The sequence below is a fragment of the Coregonus clupeaformis genome, chromosome 19 (genome assembly GCF_020615455.1).
Source record: "Coregonus clupeaformis isolate EN_2021a chromosome 19, ASM2061545v1, whole genome shotgun sequence".
NCBI classification, from domain to species: Eukaryota; Metazoa; Chordata; class Actinopteri; order Salmoniformes; family Salmonidae; genus Coregonus; species Coregonus clupeaformis.
In genome coordinates this window covers 35,426,221-35,452,134 of record NC_059210.1, presented here as the reverse complement: position 1 = coordinate 35,452,134, position 25,914 = coordinate 35,426,221, and the positions used below count along the sequence as shown (strand labels likewise).

Here is a 25,914-nt window from a genome sequence, read left to right as displayed (position 1 = left end):
TCTCTCTGGAAAGAAATCCTTGCCCATAGTTCGTCAAGCTTGTTAACTAGAGACTGAACATTATCAAGTAGTATACTTGGAAGCGGTGGGTGGTGTGCGCGCCTCCTAAGTCGAACCAGCAGGCCGCTCCGAGTGCCTTTCCTCCGCCGGCGATGTTTTGGGTCAGCCGCTGGAATCAGTTCAGTGGCCCTGGGGAGAGCAAACAAAGCATCTGCTTCGGGAAAGTCGTATTCCTGGTCATATTGCTGGTGAGTTACCGCCGCTCTGATATCCAATAGTCTTTCCCAGCTGTATGTAATGATGCCAAACACTTTCTGAGCTAATAATACATAAAAAAACAAAATACTGCATAATTTCCTAAGAGCTAGTCGAGAGGCCGCCATCTTCGTTTGCACCATCATTCAAATAATTCGATTTTCACGGGGCGCGGACATCGACTCTAGGGGGTTTTAAATAAGTATTTTTAAGCCTTAAGACAATTGAGACATGGATTGTGTATGTGTGCTATTCAGAGGGTGAATGGGCAAGACAAAGTGCCTTTGAACAGGGTATCGTGTTCCTAATGTTTGGTATACTCAGTGTACATATCTACATGTGACAGCTAGGTATTAGCAGTATATGGCTTACTTTTCAGTGACAAAGAGCACACCATTACGGATGTAGTCAGTGGGACTCTTCCTGTCCCTGTTGATCAAGCAGCATCGCCAGCCATTCTCACACACTGCCAATGAAACCAGTCGACACACACACACACATCAGGTCTGACACACTGCCAACAAACACAGTCAATAGTCATGGTTTCACTGCTTGCACTGCACCAACATAACACAATCAATAAACACTAAGTTAATCAACAACAACTATGTAAATAGGGTCAACATGGAATAGGGGGAGGTGGTGAACCAGGCATAAATAGTCAGCTGTCGCTCCTGAGAATTATCATGCAGTGCTCTACCAACCTGCTCATCCTCAGACAGTTTGAAGACCTCGTGGAAAACCCTCTTCTTAGTATTGTAGGCCCTGCCAGTCTGTTCCTCTAGACTGATATCACATGGTAAGGCTGTTCCTAGACTGCCACAAGCTACTGCCGGATGGATCTAAAGAGAAACAGAGAGCGGATAAAAGAATGGTAGGATAGAGGGAAGAATGGAGGAGAGAGGTCAGCATTTTAGACTAGGAACAGAGTGTGGGAAGGGAATTGGCTAGACCCAAGCAGCGTATGTGTATTATAGCAGGCTCTCTCAAACCAGTGGCTTGACTTGGTCATCAGCATCACTCAGTGCACTTCACTGCAGGTGACTCTCAAAGCGTACTCAGGTAAACAGTTGTTTGGTAAACAGTGAATATTGGCTGGGGTACTTGTGGAGATCGTTGGATACATTGCTTATGGGGATGTGAATGATAGGGTTGTGGTGTGTCTCATGCAAAGCATGAAGCAATGGACTCATGCCCTGTATATAACAATCTTTCAGTCTAAAGAATGAAACATAAAAAAAGACTGGACAAGTTTTCTCAACGCATGCGCAGACTAGCTTGCAAGTGTCTTCACAGACATTTTCAATCTCTCCTTGTCCCAGTCTGTAATCCCAACATGTTTCAAGCTGACCACCATTGTCCCTGTCCCCAAGAGCTCCAAGGTAACCTGCCTAAATGACTATCGCCCTGTAGCACTCACATCTGTAATTATAAAGTGCTTTGAAAGGCTGGTAATGACACACATCAACACCATCATCCCAGACACCCTGAACCCACTCCAATTCATCTACTTCCCCAACAGATCCACAGATGATGCAATCTCAATTGCACTTCACACTGCCCTCTCCCATCTGGACAAGAGGGGAAATAACTATGCAATGCTGTTCATAGACTACAGCTCAGCGTTCAACACCATAGTACCCTCCAAGCTCATCACCAAGCTAGGGACCCTGTTACAGAACCCCTCCCTCTGTAACTGGATCCTGGACATCATGACGGACTGGCCCCAGGTGTTGAGGGTAGGGAACAACACCTCCGCCACACTGACCCTCAACACGGGGGCCCCTCAGGGGTGTGTGCTTAGTCCCCTCCTGTACTCCCTGTTCACCCATGACTGCGTGTCCACGGGACGACTCCAACACCATCATCAAGTTCGCTGACGACACGATGGTGGTAGGCCTGATCACCGACGGCGATGAGTCAGCCTACAGGGAGGAGGTCAGAGACTTAAAAGTGTGGTGCCAGGACAACAACCTCTCCCTCAACGTCAGTAAGACCAAGGAGCTGATCGTAGACTACAGGAGACAGAGGGGAGAGCACGCCCCCATCCACATCGACAGGGCTGTTGTGGAGCGTGTCCACATCACTAAGGATTTAACATGGTCGACACACACCCGCACAGTTGTGAAGAGTGCACAGCAGCACCTCTTCCCCCTCAGGAGGCTGAAAAGATTTGGCACCATTGAAAGACTCTTGGCTGGCTGCATCACCGCTTGGTATGGCAAACTCACCGCCCTTGACCGCAAAGCGCTACAGAGGGTGGTGTGGACAGCCCAGTACATCACTGGGGCCAAGCTCCCTGCCATCCGGAACCTCTATACTGTATCAAGCCGTGTCAGAGGAAGGCCCGAAAAATTGGCAAAGACTCCAGCCACCCAAGCCATAAACTGTTCACTCTGCTACTTCCCGGCAAACGGTACCAGAGCATCGGCTCTCAGACCAACAGGCTCAGAGACAGCTTCTGCCCCCAAGCCATAAGACTGCTAAATAGTCAATTAATAGTACCCAACCTATCTGCAGTGACTCCATCTTGCACTAACCCTACGCACACTCACTAGATGATATATACGCACACACACTCATTCACACACACTACATTGACACTCCCACACAAAACCCTCACACATACACGCACCGACACAACACAAACACACATACGCACACACTTTTATACTCATCATCTTACTCTTATTATTATCTATCCTGATGGCTAGTCACTTTACCCTGCCTTCATGATACGTTGTAACTCTGCACATTGACCTGGTACTGGTACTCCCTGTACTGTATATAGCTCCATTCTTGTTTATTTTATTCCTTGTTACTATCTTTAAACTCTGCGTCGTTGGGAAGGGCTCGTAATCAAGCATTTCACGGTAAAGTCTATACCAGTTGTATTCGGCGCATGTGACAAATCAAATTTGATTTTAATTTGTTTTGGCTGACCATTGGCAGGAAATGTCTGTAGAAAAGACACTGGCTGAACACACTGATAACTATTGCTAGCTATTATAACCTTAAATAATTGTATGGGATTTTATGGGAGAGTAGTTACCGGTATGATATTATGATAGACATTACTCTAATGCAACCACACTATTGCACAAACTACAAATACTATTAACAAACCACTATCTTTCAAAATAATCGATGAGCAGTTTCTACCTTCCAGTTACTTCCTCAACACACACAAACACACACAGTACTACTTTGAATATAGGGTTCTTTCTGATCGTGAATATAGGATTCTAACCTCCCGAGTGGCGCAGTGGTCTAAGGCACTGCATCGCAGTGCTAGCTGTGCCACTAGAGATCCTGGTTCGAATCCAGGCTCTGTCGTAGCCGGCCGCGACCGGGAGACCCATGGGGTGGCACACAATTGGCCCAGCGTCGTCCAGGGTAGGGGAGGGAATGGCCGGCAGGGATGTAGCTCAGTTGGTAGAGTATGGTGTTTGCAACGCCAGGGTTGTGGGTTCGATTCCCACGGGGGGCCAGTATTAAAAATAATGTATGCACTCACTAACTGTAAGTCGCTCTGGATAAGAGCGTCTGCTAAATCACTAAAATGTAAAAATTTGTCTATGAGAATGGATACAAAATTAACATTCAAAACACCATTATGGTAATCTCTTATGAGTTCAACTTTGGTGCCACATGCAAAATAATACTTTCAACAGCACTGTGGTAGATGCACATATTTAAAAGACGGGCCACGTTTTGATCCTTCACATAGACACTGATATCCAAAGGGGCAAGGGGTTGTTTTGAAATGCGGCTTATCTCTAATGACACACACACACACGATGGTTTCGCAAACACAAGCACTCTCAAACCAAAGTGCACGCTAGGGAGCCCTACCTTTTCATACTCAGAGAGCTGAGAAAGAAAAACAGAAAACTCAGGCAATCAGACACTAACATAAGGATTCCCACAGTCCCAGCTGCTGCGAACGCCATCATTAATAGGGATGAACTGTGACAATGACACACATCAATATGAAATGTGTATGTAGACATACCTAGGTACAAAAGACTTGCACATATACACAATGCAGACACAAATGCATTATATACAATAGTATATGTAGAGTTTGAGACATACCCGTCTGGACAATGTAGCGCCCCCGCGCTCCTTCAGCTGGGGGTCTGTGGGCAGGCTGGTCCAGATGATGTGGGGCGTGTCATACTTGTCCCTTAGCTTGGGACAGCTCCTAAACAGGAAGTTGATGATGAAGAACTTGATCCCTGCATACAACCCTGAAGAGGAGACATACAGAAAGGCATGAGAGGAGCTCAAGAGGATCTCTCCATGTCTCTTTTGTCTTCTGATATACATCCATGGATCAAGAAGATCTCTCCCTGTCCCCTTTTTCATCTGGTATATCTCAGTCTTTTTCTCATCTCAATGCTTGGGTCCTCACTGGGTAGGTGTAGCAGGGAGTGACCCCTATGCTGATCTTAGATCAGTCCAGGGTACAATTTACATATTAAACTTACCAATCATAAAGCCCATGAGTTTGTAGGGGATGAGACATGAGCAGATCAAGGCCACCCATAGACCAATGTAAAGCTTCTGAGTGATCTCAGGATGCACCCACATGAACAGGCTGAAATACATATGCACACACACACACACACATATATACAAAGTGTAAAACACACGTTGGTTAACAACCTTAAATATGCTGGTAACAAACACACACTCACTTCTCTATTTTCTCCAAGACATCTGCCATCTTTCCAAAAATATTCTGTTAAGAACACACACATTTTTGTTGTGAAAATGGCACATCAACTTAAAACACCTCACTTCGCAGCTCCATAACTATGAATAGATGTCGTCAAGCATCTCTAACAATTTCTAAATCAAAGGTGAAACAATTGTTACAGCTCACCTGTGCTTTTTGAGCTACATCAAGAACTAACTGGAACTTCTCTGAAACAGTCAGATCCTCCTTTGGTGGTTCCTAGGAAAAGAACAGAGCTACATCCAAACTATTCCCCCGAAAGCAAAAAGCATTATGGTAACGCTCAGTGCCCTAAAATCTGCAAACACTGAAGGGGTAGAGGCGTGTGGAAGGTGGAAGGGGGTTGTTTTTTTACCTTTCCTAGGTAAAGGGAGATCCAAAAAGAGGTGACATCATTCAAGGTTCAGAGACCCCAGGCACAATACTCCACTGGATCCTCCAACCTCTGAGAATAAAGTGGAGAGAGAAGTTTGACTCAACTCACAAGCAGATTGTATATGTTCAAATGGAACAACTTATAACAGGCAATGCACCTTGTAATGAGCTTAGCTACCTGGAAATGAGGTAATTCAAAGACAACCTTAGAATGGCTAGGAAAATAAACATGGGGATGGCCCAACCATGCCACGCTGCATTCATATAGATCTGTGTAAAATATAAAGGGGGAGGGGAGAACAGGTCATACACAATCTATTATTTCCATCTATCCACCTCTAGTCTATACTCATACTGAGTATGGATCATCTCGGTACCATGCATTACGTATTGTATACTGTATTCACGCAGATAGAGAGATATTTGCATGCAAATCTTAAAAACATATATACATGTTGCTATACAGGTGGAGCGATAGAGAGCTATTGATCTTTATTGCAGGAATCTTGATACACTGTGATAGTACATGGTGTGTGTGTGTGTGTCTGTATATGTGTGTGTGTGTGTGTGTGTGTGTGTGTGTGTGTGTGTGTACATTGAGTGTACTAAACATTAGGAACATCTGCTCTTTCCATGACATAGACTGGCCAGGTGAATCCAGGTGAACGCTATGATCCCTTATTGATGTCACTTGTTAAATCCACTTCAAATCAGTGTAGATGAAGGGGAGAAGACAGGATAAAGAAGGATTTTTCAGCCTTGAGACAATCGAGAAATGAAATGTGTATGTGTGCCATTCAGAGGGTGAATGGGCAAGACAAGAGATTTAAATGCCTTTGAACAGGGTATGGTAGTAGGTGCCAGGCGCACCGGTTTGTGTCATGAACTGCAACGCTGCTGGGTTTTTCACAATCAACAGTTTCCTGTGTGAATGGTCCACCACCCAAAGGACATCCAGCCAACTTGACACAACTTTGGGATGCATTGGAGTCAACATTGGCCAGCATCCCTGTGGAATGCTTCGACACCTTGTAGTCCATGCCCTGATGAATTGAGGCTATTCTGAGGGCAAATGGGGGTGCAACTCAATATTAGGAAGGTGTTCCTAATGATTTGTACACTGTGGTGTGTGTGTGTGTCACTGTGTTTCAGAGGACTCATGAGGACACACAAAGCAGGCCACATCGCGTGAGTAGGCTCGAACACAAGGTGGCCAAATGATATAGTCATGAGAGGTGGACACCTCTGGCCTCACTGCCTCGTGGGGTGTGTAGCTCAGTTGGTAGAGCATGGTATTTGCAACGCCAGGGTTGTGGGTTCGATTCCCACGGGGGGCCAGTATAAAATTAAAAATAAATAATGTATGCACTCACTACCTGTAAGTCGCTCTGGATAAGAGCGTCTGCTAAATGACTAAAATGTAATGTAAAATGTGTGTGTGTGTGTACTCACAATGAAGGCGAAGGCTGACGTGTACACTGATTGCCAGCTGGATAAGGCAAAAAGGTTCCTCTTGAAGTTTGTGACAGGTTTGGCACCTCGCTCTACAGACAAGTAGAAAGTGTTAAACATTTTAAAAAAGCACTATCAAGACACAAATGCTGATGCATCAATCATGTATACATAATTTACTATAACAAACATCTGTCATTGGAATATTCATAGATTCAGAACATGATATTCATCAAGATACGGCTGACATTGAGTGTGATCGGTACATCTTGTTCCCTAAATTTACAACACTTACTGAGTCTTCTCATGTTTTCAGTCAATCTGTCAAGAGAAGGGTAGTTTTATTAAATTAGAACTCAGCATGACAAAAGCATAAACCAAATTATGTAAGGAACAAGCAAAAGCACAAACAGTGCTATGTAGGTTTTGGTGGAGGGAGAGTCAAATGATTTCACTGCATTTAGCTATCCTTCATGAGAAAGTATGTGTTGCCTGGAAGAATCACTGCCAAAGCCTTTTTGTCTGCCTCCCATCTCATTTCCCTTTCTCTTTCAGCCTCCAAAACTAACATCAAGGTCATTTCAACTGGCAGGGTGCAGCGAATGCTCCTTCCTTCTCTTCCCCTCCCTCTTCTGCTCTCTCACTCTCCACCCTCTTATGTACTTGGATAAAGTTACAGGACACCGTTAAGAGTCAGACTACTCATGACTATACTGGCATTGTTAACACTGAGCGTTCTCTTCTTCTCTTCCTCTCCTCCCCTCTTTCTCTCCCCCCTCCGTCTATTGGACTTGGATTGAGTTTCATGACACAGTTTGAGTCAGAGTACCCATGACTCCACTCTGTGTTATTCAGGAGAGGACTGATCCAGGGCAACTATAAAAGGTCACTGTTTGGATTGGAGCTGGAAGAACTGATCCTAAATCTGTTTTAACTAGCATAGAATGACAACAGCCTGCTGCAGTGCACTCAACCTGCCACCAGGGGTCAGACAATCCTCCCACTTCCACAACAACAAGGTAACAACCTCCACTGTGCTGAAAACCCCGGGATTGGCTGTGAGTTATAATAACAGGCCAATCAGACATCAGGGTGAAGTCATGAGGATGGCAACTTTACGGTGGGTGCTGATGAATAGCATGCTGACAGACTCTAGGCCCATTACAAAGCCATCAGTTTTATGACCCTTCTCTAAGCAGCATGTACTCAGGGTCTTCTGAGCTGGTTAACCTGATGACTACAGTGGCTGGCTGGTCCGCCATTCTGATCGAAACGAAAGGGGAGAAGCCGAGGGGAGCAATGTCAGAGCAAATGTTGAAATCAGAATCTTAAAGCGATAATTCAGGCAAAATCCATATTTGGGTGAAATTACCCTTACCAACATTTACCATTACACTACCAGAATGTTGGTATCTTTCAAGGATTTTATGTAATCTATCACAAGACATCTAGTGGCCCTTTTTGGTATTTCAGATTATCACAGGTGTCTAATCATCTCTGGCCATCTGTGTGGCCTTATCACTTTTAAAATATTAAATAATTAAAGGTGCAATATGCAGAAATCGCTTAGCCATTACCTGTTTGCTAAAATTCTAATAGTTCGCCTAATTTCAGTTTGTGACAAAACAAGCAATGCATTGCGTAGAGAATCATTGTACCATCTAAACCACTAAAATATTTTTTCAATAACCAAAAATATTGTATTTTCAGCTGCTTGAAGCTGGGGTACAAAACTGAAAGTAAAAGACGCAAAAACAAAATTTAAGAATGGGAAGCATAGAAATAGCCACATAGAACATATCTAACGCTTACATTTTACATTTACATTTTAGTCATTTAGCAGACGCTCTTATCCAGAGCTACTTACAGTTAGTGAGTGCATACATTACATTTTTACATTTTAGTCATTTAGCAGACGCTCTTATCCAGAGCGACTTACAGTTAGTATACATTTTTCATACTGGCCCCCCGTGGGAAACGAACCCACAACCCTGGCGTTGCAAGCGCCATGCTCTACCAACTGAGCTACAGGGGACTAGATTTGCTTTCAATGAGAATGAAAGATTTATAACTCATATTTCTATGTGAATTTGGTCAGGTCGCCCAAAAAGTTATATATTGCAGATTTATATAAGATGATTTTAAAATAAAAAATATAATGACAAAGCTGTAAAACATTATCCTAAATATAAACCAACTTAGTGAATACCATTGGTGTTAAATATTTGACTTTGCCGTCGGCTAAGGATCCCCATTAGCCGACGGCAATTGTGACAGCTAGTCTTTCTTTTTTTATTATTATTGTGGATTCCGTCACTATGGGCCTCTAGGTAGAACTCAAGGTAAGGGTAATTCCACAAAACTATCCCTACAAATGTTCTCAATGGGTAAGAAATTGTGGTAGTTCTCACCTCTTAGCGCTTAGCGGCTCCTCTGGCTCCACTGTGTTCTCCTCCGGCTGGAAACGGAAGTCCCCGATGTACGCTCCAAGCCTGTTGTACAGCCAAGCCTGCAGCCACGAGTACATGGTCTCCTTCTGCTTGTCTGCAGGGGCAGAGGAACAGATGGGATATTGTTAGATCTTGTTTTGTTGAATCAGGTCGGTTAGATCTGGCTTGGAACAAAAGCCTGCACACCTTGTTGCTTTCCAGGACTAGTATTGGTGACCACTGCTTATACTGTATGAAATAACCCTGTTGTTTGGCATGAAATGGAAATACATTTGACCAGTATTCAACTCAATGTTACACGACTTATGCTTGTAGCAGTATGAAATTATGTGAATACAACACTATGTATGCTTTTTGTTAGGCCTACGTTAGCACCTGTATTTCTTCATCTGGACTACAGTGTATCCAAACACCTTGTATTTATTTAGCAGTTTATCTAATCTCCCTTTCCCTCAAACTGTATCGTCACTACAGCACGTCTCTGGAACAAATTGACTAACAGCTCTCTACGAGACACCTCACTAAAAATAATAGCAGCCTGACATCACACCCAATTAAAATAGACAACTCTGGTTATTCCCCAAGACACCTCACAAAGACACCTCACGAGTACCATTAAAATCTGTACCCCATCCTCGCTTAGTATGGAATGTGGCTGAGCGGACAAGTAATGTGGTGGTTAGTCTCCCAAGGCAGATGGGTTGCCTACCATAATGTTAACAATGTTCCAGCATAGATTCTGGGAGTCCCGAGACTATGTGGTGGTGGGTGGTTCAAATCTAATAGTATTTGTCACATGCTTCGTAAACAACAGGTATAGACTAACAGTGAAATGCTTACTTACGGGCCCTTCCCAAAAATGCAGAGAGAAAAAAAGGGAAATAATAGAAAAATAACACGAGGAATAAATACACAATGAGTAACATTAACGGCACTGGAGGCTGCTGAGGGGAGAACAGCTTATAATAATGGCCTGAATGGAGCAAATGGAATGGCATCAAACACCTGGAAACCATTTTTGATGTATTTGATACCATTCCACTGATTCCGCTCCTGCTCCAGCCCGTTCTCACCAATTAAGGTGCCACCAACCTCCTGTGATACAGGGGGTACCAGTACCAAGTCGATGTGCAGGGGTACAAGGTAATTGAGGTAGATATGTAAATATAGGTAGGGATAAAGTGTTTAGGAAACAGGATAGATAATAAAACAGTAGCAGCAGCGTATGTGATGAGTAAAAAAAGGGTTAATGCAGATAGTTAAATAGTTAACCAATAGCTACCCGGACTAACTATTTAGCAGTCTTATGGCTCGGGGGTTGAAGCTGTTCAGGGTCCTGTGGGTTCCAGACTTGGTGCATTGTTACCGCTTGCCCTGCGGTAGCAGAAGAAACAGTCTATGACAGGTGGCTGGAGACTTTGACAATTTTTAGGGCCTTCCTTTGACACCGCCTGGTATAGAGGTCCTGGATAGCAGGAAGCTTGGCCCCAGTGATGTACTGGGCCATACGCACTTCCCTCAGTAGCGCCTTGCGGTCGGATGCCAAGCAGTTGCCATACCAAGCGGTGATGCAGCCAGTCAAGATGCTCTCAATGGTGCAGCTGTATAACTTTTTGAGGATCTGAGGGCCAATGCCAAATCTTTTCAGCCTCCTGAGCAGGAAGAGGCATTGTCGTGCATTCTTCACGACTGTCTTGGTGTGTGTGGACCATGATAATTCCTTAGTGATGTGGACACCGAGGAACTTGACCCGCTCCGCTACAGCCCTGTCGATGTGGATGGGGGTGTGCTCGGCCCTCTGTTTCCTGTAGTCCACGATCAGCTCCTTTGTCTTGCTGATGTTGAGGTTGTTGTCCTGGCACCACACTGCCAGGTTACTGACCTCCTCCCTATAGCCTGTCTCATTGTCGTCGGTGATCAGGCTGGCTGGCTTGCTAGCTAATGTTACGTGTATGATCTGTGTTGTATTAGTATTATGTGTATCTCAGAAGCCATTTGCATTGCTAGTTATAGCCTAATGTTAGCTAGCTAGCTAACATTGAACCTAGTTGGTTAGCTTTTGCTACCTGCAGATTCATGCATGGTGGCTAGCTATGACAATCAGTTTGTATTTCTAGTAGTATATGGGTTGGGATTATTGCCACATTCAAAACAACTGGGAACTGGGAACTCGGAAATCTCAGACTTCCGACTTCAGCATGTTAAAGACAACTGAGAACTCTGAAAAAAACAAGCTCTGTCTGTGAAAAATCTTTTTGAACGGTCATCCAAATCGTATTTCCAACTCAGGACCTCTGGCCTCTTTCTAGAGCCCCAACTTTCCGACCTGAAGATCACTGACGTCATGATTTGACCTCGTATTTCTCCAAGTTCCCAGTTGTCTTGAAAGCACCATTAGGTTCATTGTTAGCTAGCTAGCTAACTACATGTCTAAACAAAAGACTCCACTTCGCCAGATGATTAAATGACCCATCAAGTTAGCCAGGGGTGATTACGGTCATATTTTGGACTATATAAAGTGTATTTTTGCTACTACTATCACCAGTTTTAGTCTTGAAATCTTTGGTTGTTTACTACACTATCTTACTCTGTTTAGCACATGGCCTCACATATGAATCCTTAAAGAGATGGGTGGGGCTAAGGCTTACGAGGGTGTGAACAATGCTGAATGGGTGTAGACAAAGAAGAGCTCTCCAGTAGGTGTACTAAAACATTCAAGGGCATTCAAGTTTATCAACTTTCTAAGCAGAATTACTTTCCCATTGTTCCTCAACTGCAGTGTATGATATACCATTTTCTAGCTCTGAGTCTCTACTTTTATCCAATGTAAAAAACACAATTTCAAATGTTGCTACATAGGACCGAATCGAGCCGGTCGGTCACATATTGTATCTGTCTGGGCATCTTGCGGTCAATTTGCAGTCTTACAAATTATTTGTAATTACAGTATGTTCCGGCCACCTGTCCATCAGCTCAAGACAAAATCGAACCACGGCTGAATCTTGTTGCTGATCCCTGCTTTAAAGGTGTTTATGTCTGGGGTCAAGCATAAGGCCACATAGACTGAATTCTTAAATCTGCAAATACCTAATCTCTCGTGGACAGACACACTTAACATAAGACGATATCAAATTCAACAGATTGTGGGATGCGATGACTAAAGCCAGCCGTACACTACATGATTTTGGCCCCGATTTTGCTGTCCCACAAGTTTTTGAAAACGGAGACAAAATCCCGACGTCGTTGCCTACTCGGCGCTTGTTTAATGTGAACAGGTCAGAGACGCAATCTGAGGGCTACAGATCCCGTCTTTGAGCCGTCCCAGACGTCCCGATATTTTCAAACATGTTTGATTTTATCGGCACAAAATCTGCAATGCTCTTGTAGTGTGAGATGTGTAACAACAATTTTTGAGAACGGTGATTAGCAATAGCCAATGAGAGCTCGGCACAGAGACGAAGCCAGTGAGATGACGTTGCACGTATTTCATCACCCAGAATATGTAGACTCGAGCAGGAGCGATGACTACTACTAGCCTACTAGTATGCGTTTGTTTTTGCCTTTTACCGAAGTTAAAGTGTCAAATCGTTAGGTAGGTAGCTAGCTTAGTAGGTAAGAGCGTTGTGCCAGTAACCGAAAGGTCGCTGGTTCTAATCCCCGAGCCGACTTGGTGAAAAATCTGTCGATGTGCCCTTAAGCAAGGCACTTAACCCTAATTGCTCCTGTAAGTCGCTCTGGATAAGAGCGTCTGCTAAATGACTAAAAATGTACAAAAAATGTAAAAATGTTACAGCTCTAAAGTTATTCAATTCATATTCTATTCTTATTTAGAATAAAATACAATTAATTTACCATTAATTTCTATTGGTCACAAAATAATCTGAAACACAACCAAAACAAACAGCAAATGCGTCGAACAAATTTGTAGAGTCACAAGCTTGATGTAGTCATTGCATGCTATGAATACGGGACCAAATACTTAACTTTTTACTACTTTAATACACATATAAGTTAATTTGTCCCAATACTTTTGGTCCCTTAAAATTGTGGGACTATGTACCCAAAGTGCTGTAATTTTTTAACGGTTCAACTGATATCGATGAAAATACCCTCAAGCTAACTGTCTGCACTTTAAACTCACAGTGATTGTATCATTTCAAATCCAAAGTGCTGGAGTACAGAGCCCCCCAAAAATGTCACTATCCTAATACAGTTTCTATTCTGTGTCTGGACTCTAAAACTAAAACAATGGAACGCCAATCATGTTACTACAGATTTTTGTGGGGGAAGGACAATATCTATTTGGTGTGAGATCAAATCAAGATTTTCACATGGTCACAGGGGAGTACAAAGGCAATGTTCCACCATAAGAGGCAATGTTCCACAGCTGCATTCATCCACCTATGAATGTGTGACATTCCCTACAGAGAAGGAGAGGGATGCAATTAATCTCTCTTCCTCCTGTCGCCACGCCTTCACTGGAGCGGTCCCATTTACACACACTTCCTGCTACTTATACTAGGCTTTGCACACACACACACGGGAAAAAGAGAGATTGGTTTTTGATGGGTAGAGAGCACAGGGGCTTAGAGGCGAAGTTATGTGCTTTTCTAAGTCCCACACAGAGATGCCGAGCCCTGAGATTTAAAGAGCCAAAAATACAGGCAGACGAGATGAGTCACTCTTTCAACTCATCTCCAATGCCTAATTTCCATTCTGAAACCTTATGAGACAGGTCATTTGAATGGTGAGAGATGGCGTGTTATGGAGCTGAAATCTGGGGAGTGTCAAGTCTGCAATGACAGATATTAAAAAAAAATGGGAATTAGCGTGTCTGTCATGGTGCGTATCTTTAGCTATCTATTGTGGAATATCTGTTTCTGGCTTACCTGTACTGTTGGCAGTGGGAGGTGGAGGTGTTTCTCTGGATAGCTGTGGTGGGGTATCTTCCGGTCTAGGAACAGGAGAAAAAAGCATTAGTGGTAGGTAGAGCATTAGTCATGGCTTCAAAAAAACACATTCACTTATTGAGACATAATTGTGTCAGACAAGTGAAAGTAAAATGATTGGGGGGAGACTATTGTTGTCACTTATCAGACACAAATGTGATTTATACTGAATGAGTTAGGCATATCTCATAAGGGACCTTTGGGTCCGGTTCTTCCAGAGCAAAGTTTAGTGTTAGAAAGGCTATGGCAGTGAGGGAGTGTGTCACTATGTGCATGAGAGTATACCAAGATGGCGTAGCAGTGCGGTCGTGTTTTCTGTAGTGTCCTTGTGTAAATAGCCAGTTTTTTGTTTTTTGTCTATTTTGTATGTATTTCTCAATTTTTCTTTTCATTCTTTAACTAAATATACTTTCCTACAACCCACCTCACCCAACGTGGAAAGGATTCTATTATTTCTTTATAACTTTTAACAAGAACCTTAAAGTCTAGCTGCAACCGAATGGCTGTGGAAGCCAGCTAGCTAGCTACGTGCTATTAGCCACCGTTAGCGTCTTCACCATTGTCCGTGGCCTGCAATACCCACCAGCCAGCACTAGCTCTAGCCTGGACAATTTGTCGGCCAGTCTGCACAGCGTGCTATCGACCCAGAGCATATCGGATTTTCTGACGGAATCACTGGACCCTAGCGCCGGATCATCGCAACTAGCTAGCTGCAACCGAATGGCTAGCTGCAACCATTGCCCCTTAGCAAGCACCAGTTAGCCTTGAGTTAGCCTCGAGCCAGGCCCATCTCCTGGCTATCTACCTCTCTGTCAACCGGACGGGACCTCATAGTGTTGACACGGAGCCCCGCCAATCCAACACGACTGGTCTGCCGACGAAATCGTCTGATGTGGTTTCAACAAGCTTCCCGTTACGACGTCGACCACGAAGATCCATCTGCTAGCCCCGGCCCGCTAGCACACGCAAGCCGTGCCTCTTGCTCGCCAGTGCTGTAGCAGCCCCCGAACTACCTCCGAACTCTCCTATTGCTGTTCACCGGACCTTATGATAACTCAGCTATACAGCTGATGCCTGCTGGACTGTTCCTTTATACGGTACCGCAACTTTGTTGCCATTACCAGCTGTTGTCTTCGCTCTCTCGAATAACACCTGTGATTGCTTTATGCCTCTCTCCCATGTCAATATGCCTTGCTTATTGCTGTTTCGGTTATTTCTTATTGTACTATTTCACTGTAGAGCCAGTCCAGCTCAACCTGCCTTAGATAGCTCCTTTGTCCCATCCCCCATACACGTGGAGACCTATCCTACCGATCCTTGACTTCGGCGATGTCATTTACAAAATAGCCTCCAACACTCTACTCAGCAAATTGAATGTAGTCTATCACAGTGCCATCCATTTTGTCACCAAAGCCCCATATACTACCCACCATTGTGACCTGTACGCTCCTGTTGGCTGGCCCTCACTACATATTCGTCGCCAAACCCACTGGCTCCAGGTCATCTATAAATCACTGCTAGGCAAATGCCCATCTTATCTTAGCTCACTGGTCACCATAGCAACACCCACCCGTAGTCTGCGCTCCAGCAGGTATATCTCACTGGTCATCCCCAAAGCCAACACCTCCTTTGGCCGCCATTCCTTCCAGTTCTCTGCTGCCAATGACTGGAACGAACTGCAAAAATCTCTGAAGCTGGAGACTCTTCTCTCCCTCACTAACTTTAAGCATCAGTTGTCAGAGCAGCTTACCGATCACTGCACCTGTACACAGCCATTCTGAAATTAGCCCACCCAACTACCTCATCCCCCATATTGTTATTTATTTTGCTAATTTGCACCTCAGTATCTCTATTTGCACATCATCTTTTGCACATCTATCATTCCAATGGTAATACGAAATTGTAACTATTTTGCACTATGGCATATTTATTGCTTTACATAACTTACTACATTCGCACACACTGTATATATATTTTCTGTTGTATTTTTGACTTTATGTTTTGTTTACCCCATATGTAACTCTGTGTTGATGTTTTTATCGCACTGCTTTGCTTTATCTTGGCCTGGTCGCAGTTGTAAATGAGAACTTGTTCTCAACTGGCTTACCTGGTTAAATAAAGGTGAAATAAAAAATGTTATTAAAAAAAAAGACTGATTATTGGCAGCCTGGCTCTGCATCATGAGAAATTCCCACTCCCAACTCCAGGGAGAGGCTCCATTTTCAACAGGGACTGACAAATAAAACTGACACACACACAGACACTAACACAAGGACGCCAGCAGTGGAGCATGTGCGCACATGCCCCTTACCTCATTTTGAGAACTTCCAAGTTCAGTTTCTGTTCCAAGTCCAGCCTCTTCGATCTCTCTTTCTCCAACTCCTGTTTCAATGTGTCTATGTTGGTTTCTTCTCTAAGTTTCCTCAACTCCTCCTCTGAAAAAAATAAAAGCAATAAAAGCATATACATTTGTCTCACACAGTTACCCTGCTCCTAGAGAAACACTGTCACAGGCACCTGGACAAACTGGTAAGTCTTTAACCAGTCACTGATATTGCCTAATTAGCACATTTGATAAGGTGATTGGTAGAATCAGATGCGGTGCCTGGTTGGAACTAAAATAATGATCTGCTGCACTCCAGGACCAGGGTTGCCTACCTTTGTTCCATGGGAACAGATATTTTTGCCCACAACTACCTTAACAGTCCCCAAACCATTGAGCTTTTATTTGCCCGAGCAGAGAGAGGGGAAAAGGAAGATGAATTAGGACCCGTAAAGCTTGTCTCGTTTAGCACTTGTTTTAGGTAATTAAAAATGAATGTAGCACAGAGTTCTGTCAGAGAACACTTCAACCTACTTCATCACTGTAATTAAACTAAGACCTTAGAAAAGAGAGAAACATTTCTTTTTCACAAGGGATGTTCCCCCCATGACACAGAATAACAGATATAGAAAAGATCTCAAGAAGACACTTCCTCATTTTCCTTCCTTAATCCCCAAGAGAAAGAATGACTTGATATGATTTGAATGGGATAGGCTAATGCAATATGAGGGAGATAGACAAGATATCAACTATGTTCATTTCAACTGTCCAGGGCCCGGTTTCCCGATAGCGATGGAATTTAGGCTTCTGAGAGTGTTTTAACGATGCATCTTTCCTACAAACGGCCGAAGATGTAACATACATTTCCCAAAACACCACCCAGAGAGAACGTTCGCTAAATGCGTCGTTGAGGCATGTGTCAATACGGAGGATTGCAGGAAAGGCAACGCTGCTCTCGGATCAGATTTCTCAATTCAAATCTTACCTTAACATTATAATTATTCCACAATACTGACGACGGATCAGCTCCTAGATAGACATTATCACCTAAGGCTGCAAATATTGAGGCGGCTTATTCTATTGCTAACCCTGTAATAATGCACTAAATCAAGATTTTGCTAATCATTGCACACGTTAGGCTACACATCATGAAATATATTGAGACAAATTACAGACAGTAGCCTACAAGTAGCAAAATAGAACTTGATTGAACATGAAATGTATTTCAATATGATTGAAATAGGCCTACTGTATTTTAATGCAGTCATCTCAGTTTTAATTTGAAGCATCTTTTTATACGTCGCTGGTTTGTATCAATTGCAAAGACATTGGTAACTTTGTATTTCTATTATATCTACTTTGTTCTGAAGTTATCGGCAGTCACAGAGAGCAGTTGAACCTCCCAGATTCCCCGTATTTGAGGGCCAGCTTCTATCTCTCTGACTTTCTGGCTTCTTCTTTCCCACAGTGCCTTGTTTTGGCTAGCTGCCAACACAAGACAACAATTTATGTTAGCGTCTCCAACACACTGTTGAGGTCGCTCTCGTCTTTTATCATATTTAAGTAAACATTTCAGCGTCAGTCTCATGGGACATCTGTGGTAAGGGAAGTGCTGTATCTTTATCACTGGCTAACACTTAGCTAATGGATATGTTGCCAGGCTAGGGAAAGGAGTGCCAGGGTAAAGAGAGGTATTCTACTATTTTTTTAAAAAGGAGATAAAGGACTACTGCCATCCAGGACATGCAGCATCTCTTCACACTAATATTTTCCCTGAGAAACCCGAGGGGCCTGTGCCAGGCTTCACAACAAGGAAACAGCGAGTGGAATGACGTCTTCAGGCTAGCCTGGAGATTCCTGAGGTATTGCTATGCAACCTCTCCCAGGCATTTCACAATGTCAAACAGGAGGATGTGGACTCATGTGACTTGCCCTTGTTTTGGCCTGGAGCCAGAGACTAGCAGAGTAAACTGGAAACAATCCACAACTGCTTCTGCCTCATTTTGGCACCACCCCCACATCCCCTGATATCTCTAATGATAGAAGCTGGCCCGCAAATACGGGGAACCTGGGAGGTATAACCTGTTTAGCACCTACCAACCTTTAGCTCAAGTGAAAGTTAAATATATTTTAGATATGGCCCTATTGGACAATGAAAACACTTGCTGTCGTAGAAACATACCCATATCTCTGTGGGCAAGCTGTTACATAAAAAGTGTAACAGAACCTGGACTACTTTACTAACAGTGTTTAAGAACATATGCATAAATAACACCTATTAAAATACATCTTATACTACTAATTTGATTTGATTTGATTATACTACTACCACCTCAGCTAACATAACTACAACATTCTATGCCGCTATTGTCGTTGAAAGTGTAGCCCTGCTTACACACGCCCAGGCGTGTCAACAGACGAGGTTGGAATTGGAGACTATAAAAATGCTTTGTGGTTTCTAGCCAGCATAGATTCATAGTTGCCAAGAGCAAGGGAGAGGCCATACTGAATGTTTCTGAAGATCCCATAAGTACTACTGTGAAATTAACTGTGTGTGACCTCTTATCCTTCAGTCTATGTACCAGTGAATCAGAACAGAGACACCCAATGGTCCTTCAATAGATGGCTGCCTTTCTTCTGAGTGGAGAGATGCTTCTGTAACATCAATTATTAACAACCATATATTTTATTTACTGGCACAGTGATTATTTAGAATCTTGTGAAGTGTTTCAAGTTTTATTAGTCATATGTACAGGATACACATGGTATACAGCATCCCAAAAAATGCTTACTTGCAGGTTCCTTCTCGACAATGCAAAAACAGTAAGAAATAATAAAAGATATGAATACAAACATAAAGTAAATGGCTCAGTAGAATAGAATAAACATTTTAGCATAAGTATAATACAGGAAGGCACAATTTATAGTACAATACACATGTATCAGGGAAGGGGGATTTGGGGGCAATTGTTTCAATTGAGTATTATTAGCAATAGTAAATAAGAGTCTGGTAGCGGCAGTTGTCGTGTGTGTGTGTGTGTGTGTGTGTGTGTGTGTGTGTGTGTTTGCGCTAAGGTGCAGAAGAGTCAGTGCAGGTGGTCAGGTGGTAAACGGGATGCCTCTAGGAATTACACATCAAGAGAGCAAGGAGGGATAGAAATACACATTCCTGTCCCTCTGTGAGGCTCTTCCTGTTGCAGGTTGTGTGAAATGATAGACTGAGAGTGTGAAATCCAAGCTATTTAGGGGAAATGGTCAACCTTACAGCACTACTAAATCTGTCAATTGTATTCAACTCAAAGGGGTGGTAATGCCTTTGTCTGTGCAGTTGTAGAGGCTGATGATATCACAACATGGACTGTCTGTTAGACAGATGTATTGATCGCGGGGCAGATTGGCCTCAATTGATCAGCAATGCAGTGTGTGCTGTGCATGTGTGTTAAACACATGACTGCAGTCGGTGTGTGTAAATATAACTGGTAATTCCTGGTAGCAATTGCGTTTACTGTAGTGTGTGTGTGTGCATGTGTGTGTGTTTAACCATTCTCTGATCAGCATAGGGCTAATCTCTTGAACCTGCAAACACACTAATTGAAATTAAAGTCTGGATCACTTTAATAGGCAAGGTTTGCCAAAACAGTGCAAAACAACAGCATCAACCTGAACATGTCTCTGAGCTGCAGGTCTTACTGACTCATCAAAGCAGAATTAAAGGACAAAGCTGATCATTTACTCAATAACTTACCAGCTCCCTGAAGGCTCATGATAAACATTCTCCCAGCCAGTGGCGATTTTAGCATGTAAATATTGGTGGGGATAAAATAAATAAACATTGCCAGCAAAGCCACTACACTAAACAATACATTAATTGCACTATAACGGTGACAAACTGTGCCCACAAACTGTTAAGGCCTACATAAAGCTGTCCCAACAGCAGAGTCCCAATAGCAGTCCCAACACCTTACCACTGGTTGCTACACCTGGCTATCAGCAGAGCCTTGACTGGCAGTGAAACAGTTAATTCAGCCTCATTCACTGCCTTTAAAAAAAAACATAGCTGATATGGCTGACTTGCTTAAACAAATATGGTTTCTACTGACAATTGAGATGTAAAAACTATGGCATAAGGGGAAAACGAGCGGATAAGAGACTATCCGGAATTTCGATTAAGACATTAATGAGAGAGCTAGGACGGACGTAATCAATATAACTATTTGTTCAGCACTTTTGAAATGTACAGCTACAGAACTCAGAACATGGGCCATTCTTGCAGTATTCTCCCTGTTCACTAAGTCAGAACCGTAGGATAAATAAAGGGGGCATATAAGCAGACAATGAAAGCTCTTACAATATTTGATGATTACATTTCTCTAAAACAGGCTATAGGCTAAATGTGTACCACTAAGTCAGAACAGTAGGCTAAGTTATGAGGGGAAAAGGGACCCAATTATTAGGGTGAGGAACATGGGCTACTAACAGCTTACTACACAACATACACTTAGGATTACTTTCTTAGCTACAGTATACAGGCATATTACATCATTTATGCAGCAGCATATAATACATTTTTGGATTCACCTTGTTTTGCTTCGCTCACTTGAACAGAAAGGTGGCGTGGCAGTCCTTCATGGGCAAATTCTGTCATGAAACTTTGTCATCAAAGCCTGACATTCTCTGGATTTACGTTGCTTTCAAGACAACTGGGAACTCTGAAAAAGGTTGAATCATGATGACGTCAGTGATCCTCAGGTCGGAGCTCTAGAAAGAGGCCAGAGTTCCTGACTTGAAATTCAGAATTGGATGACCTTTCAACACGTATTTTCCCAGTCGGAGCTCGTTTTTTCCCGAGTTCCCAGTTGTCTTGAACTCACTGAAGTCTGAGATTTCCCAGTTACGAGTTTCCAGTTGTTTTGAGCGTGGCAGAAGTCATGCTGGATTGACAGCATGGCCAATGTTGAATGTTTATCCTTTTAAGCTTGGAAAAGAGCCCCTTAAACACAGACTTGGTCCTCACACCCACTCCACTGAATAGCAGGCTAGTGATTCCTTCCAAACCACTCACTGTTGAATTTGCAATTTCAAACTTGTTGTGTAATGTTTATGTCCAATGGCCAAAACGTTTTATCTATAATTTCTCTTAATTATTTAGAGGTCAATGGGCTCTGCAATGAGACACATACTGCTGACACACACATCCTGCATCCCAGATGAAGGGCTGATGCGAAATGAAGGCCACACACACCTCTTCTGTACTTTCATCTGCTCAATGTGTGAAATGTATTGATACATGCCAGAGTATGTTGACTACAGCTGCCCAAACGTAATCATATGGTCCCCATTTAGTAGTGATTGTCACTCACTCACAGATACTATGTATGGTCACTGACCTAGCTAGGCTAATAAGAGGCTAACACTTAACGTTGCCAGAGGGTTATATGAGCCAGTAATTCTGCAGACAGGAGAGTCCCGAAAGTGAGACAAATTCAATGTACACAAATTCCAATTAGTTCACCAACTGAGGTGGCTTTCACACCAGATTTGTTTGGAACTGGGTTTTTCTTCTTCTTCTAACTCTAGTGCGTTTAGTTTGTCAGTTTGGACTGGTGTGAACACACTATCCTCACTCGGGAACGCACCAAACAACGCACTGTGGTTCGTTCAAAAAGGGTGGTCTCGGTCCATTTCTGTTTGTACCGTGGTGCGGTTGGCTGCAGGTGAGAACGCAATCCGGACCAAACACAGGAAAATAACCAGAGGTGAACAGTATTATTGATGGTTTGACTGCAACCATTTTATAAAATGCACGCATTATAATACTTGATATCTATGAAACATTTTGTGAGTAGCAGCGCATTTATGAGTACATCCTATGCAGATTAGGGGAGAACGGGCTATATAGAGGATATATTCACTGCACGTTGCAGTTAGAGAGGCTATTGCGCTGTTTTCCTCCCGCATGTTGTTTGGAGAGAAAGCTAAAGTAATATAACAATTGGGACACAAAGTGATGCTCCTTGATATCATAGATCGATTTAACATGAACATTATTGCCCAATTAACGAATGACTTGCATGAAAACGTAGTTTCAATTAGGTATTTCAGTTCATTTGACAGTTGACAATGTGAAACCAACCTGACAAAATGAAGAAAATACAATGTAACAAATAATCTAACTGATTCGAACTGTGTGTGAAAATGCCCCAACAGACACCTGGACAGGAAAGACAGATATCCAAAGCTGCTGTGTAGATTGGCAATCAAACAACAAAATGTGTTAAGATATTATCCCTTTTTGCAAATCAAAGCCTTCCTGCTAGAGGTTTGACAAACTTTCACCTAGGTTGAACATTTTTGCTGCAGTATCCAGTGCAGTACTCACGTAGGAAGTACTTTTCCAGTAAGGCAATTTCCAGGTGGCTTTTCACCTCATTGAGTCCATCTGTCTCAGTCCTCTGGTAGTCCTGGATGCCTGCAGCCATAGCAAGTGTCTCTGGACCAGCCTGGATGTGGGAAAACACACAAGAAAACGCAGGGGTGAGGAAGGAAGGGCAACCTTGCTGCCGATGTGAGCTACTGCAGGTTCAAAACACCTGCACACAGAACCTCAAATCTCTCAGAATTCTGATATTGCAAAGCAAACACAGAAACACCCAAACAAACCAGCAGACATAAATGGAGGCAAGCTGTCTGCAGAAGACTTCATTTCACCCAGCAGTTTCTCCCTGCACCATCCAGCCTGGCTCAAAAAACAGCAGCATAATCCTGTATGCCGAGTATCATATGCATCGTGACCCAAAACACAGAGAGAGGAAAAAAAGATTTTAACAGAGAGGTAAAGAGAGAAAAACAAAGGAGATTGAGATGGTGAGAGTGCGCAAGAGGAAAGAGTGAGAGTGTGAGAGAGAGTGTGAGTGTAGGTGTGAGTGATTGAGTGAATGAGTGAGTGAGAGAAAGAGCGCGAGAGAGAGAAGATAGCCAGTGAGAGCCACTAGTGCCAACTTGTACTACACTACTCAGACATAACAGAGCTGGGAAAGGGAAAGATGATTTCATTTCACATCCTCTCAGCAGGGGGAATGACAGCTTGTGTCAGAAGGAGGGAAATCAGTGCTCTTTAGTGACTTCCTTGACTGGAGGAGTAAAGCTAGTACATTGCACATGAAGGATATTATAGTTAGCTACTGTACTACAACGTACTGTGTCATTTATTCATGAAAAAGATTATTAAAAGCTAGGTCTCTCATACTGTACTTCACCTGCAGTAGGCCTGCATACAGTGCATTCGGAAAGTATACAGACCCGTTGGCTTTTCACATTTTGTTACGTTACGGCCTTATACTAAAATGGATTAAATAAATACAAATCCTCATCAATCTTCACACAATACCCCATAATGACAAAGCGAAAACAGGTTTTTAGACATTTTTGCAATTTATTAAAAACAAAAAACAGAAATACCTTATTTACATAAGTATTCAGACCCCAAGAACACTGTGGCCTTCATCATTCTTAAATGGAAAAAGTTTGGAACCACCAAGACTCTTCCTAGAGCTGGCCGCCCGTCCAAACTGAGCAATCGGGGGAGAAGGGGCTTGGTCAGGGAGGTTACCAAGAACCCGATGGTCACTCTGACAGAGCTCAAGAGTTCCTCTGGGGAGATGGGAGAACCTTCCAGAAGGACAACCATCTCTGCAGCACTCCACCAATTAGGCATTTATGGTAGAGTGGCCAGATGGAAGCCACTCCTCAGTAAAAAGGTACATGACAGCCCGCTTGGAGTTTGCCAAAAGGCACCTAAAGACTCTCAGACCATTAGAAAGAAGATTCTCTGGTCTGATGAAACCAAGATTGAACTATTTTGCCTGAATGCCAAGCATCACGTCTGGAGGAAACCTGGCAGCATCCCTACGGTGAAGTATGGTGGTGGTGGCAGCATCATGCTGTGGGGATGTTTTTCAGCGGCAGGGACTGGGAGACTAGTCAGGATCGAGGCAAAGATGAACGGAGCAAAGTACAGAGAGATCCTTGATGAAAATCTGCTCCAGAGTGCTCAGGACCTCAGACTGGGGCGAAGGTTCACCTTCCAACAGGACAACGACCCTAAGCACACAGCCAAGATAACATAGGAGTGACTTTGGAACAAGTCTCTGAATGTCCTTGAGTGGCCCAGCCAGAGCCCGGACTTGAACCCAATCGAACATCTCTGGAGACACCTGAAAATAGCTGTGCAGCAATGCTCCCCATCCAACTTGACAGAACTTGAGAGGATCTGCAGAGAAGAATGTGAGAATCTCCCCAAATACAGGTGTGCCAAGCTTGATGCGTCATACCCAAGAAGACTCAAGGCTTAATTGCTGCCAAAGGTGCTTCAACAAAGTACTGAGTAAAGGGTCTGAAAACTTATGTAAATATCATATTTCATTATAATTTTGTATTTATTAGTTAACATTTCTAAAAAACTGTTTTTGCTTTGTCATTATGGGGTATTGTGTGTAGATTGATGAGGGGGAAAAAAAAACAATTTAATCAATTTTAGAATAAGGCTGTAACCTAACAAAATGTGGAAAGAGTCAAGGGGTCTGAATACTTTCCGAAGTTACCTAGCATACTACAACAACTTAGCAACAATGACTGACAAGAAGAATGTTGACGGACTACTTTGAGATTGCAATAGTACTGCTTGTATGCTTTGTAAAATGAAGAGAATAATATAAGTACATTAACACTGTCCCTCTTTGCGCCATTTACCCAGAGAAGCAGTGACACATTTCACCAGGTCTACTTGCTGACAACTATACATCAATTTATTCCATCTGTGTAAATTAGACCTGAATGTTAATTAGATGTACCCCATAAAAGAGCTATAGTGCATCAAAAGTGGTAAGTAGTGACAGCCAGGCCTGCTATGGGTGTAAATACATCTGGAACAGCTATTTAGTTCATAATCATTAACAACATAAAGACAGAGGTGTCAAGATTATGATAGATAACCAGAGTGAGAAGAACCACATTGTTCCTGTTTCCATGAGAAGAAGCCCAAGACGCAAACAAATGTGTCACTGTACAGTACTGAACTAGCTGAAGCCCAGTTTCCCAGTACCAAGACATGTTTGTGGTTAGACATTACAGGGGCTGTGTTTAAGCCCTAATTCCACTGCACATAGGGTTTCTGTGTCAAAGTTTGTTTGAGATACAGAAATCCTAAAAGGTCCAACATCTCCAACTGTCTTTTCTTATAGACTCGATATGTGCAAGTCGGGTCTTGACTTTAGGAACCAGATCAGCTAGCTGAGCATTTGCACCAGTGCCAAGTTTGCACGTCTTTGTGTATCTGTCAACAACTTTGAGCTTTTTTGGACACTTCAT

General features: G+C 43.0%; 1 pseudogene; it reads right to left on the bottom strand.

The window, feature by feature from the left end:
- LOC121532049 overlaps positions 1 to 25,914 on the bottom strand; it is a 66,324-nt pseudogene that overhangs the window by 9,208 nt on the left and 31,202 nt on the right.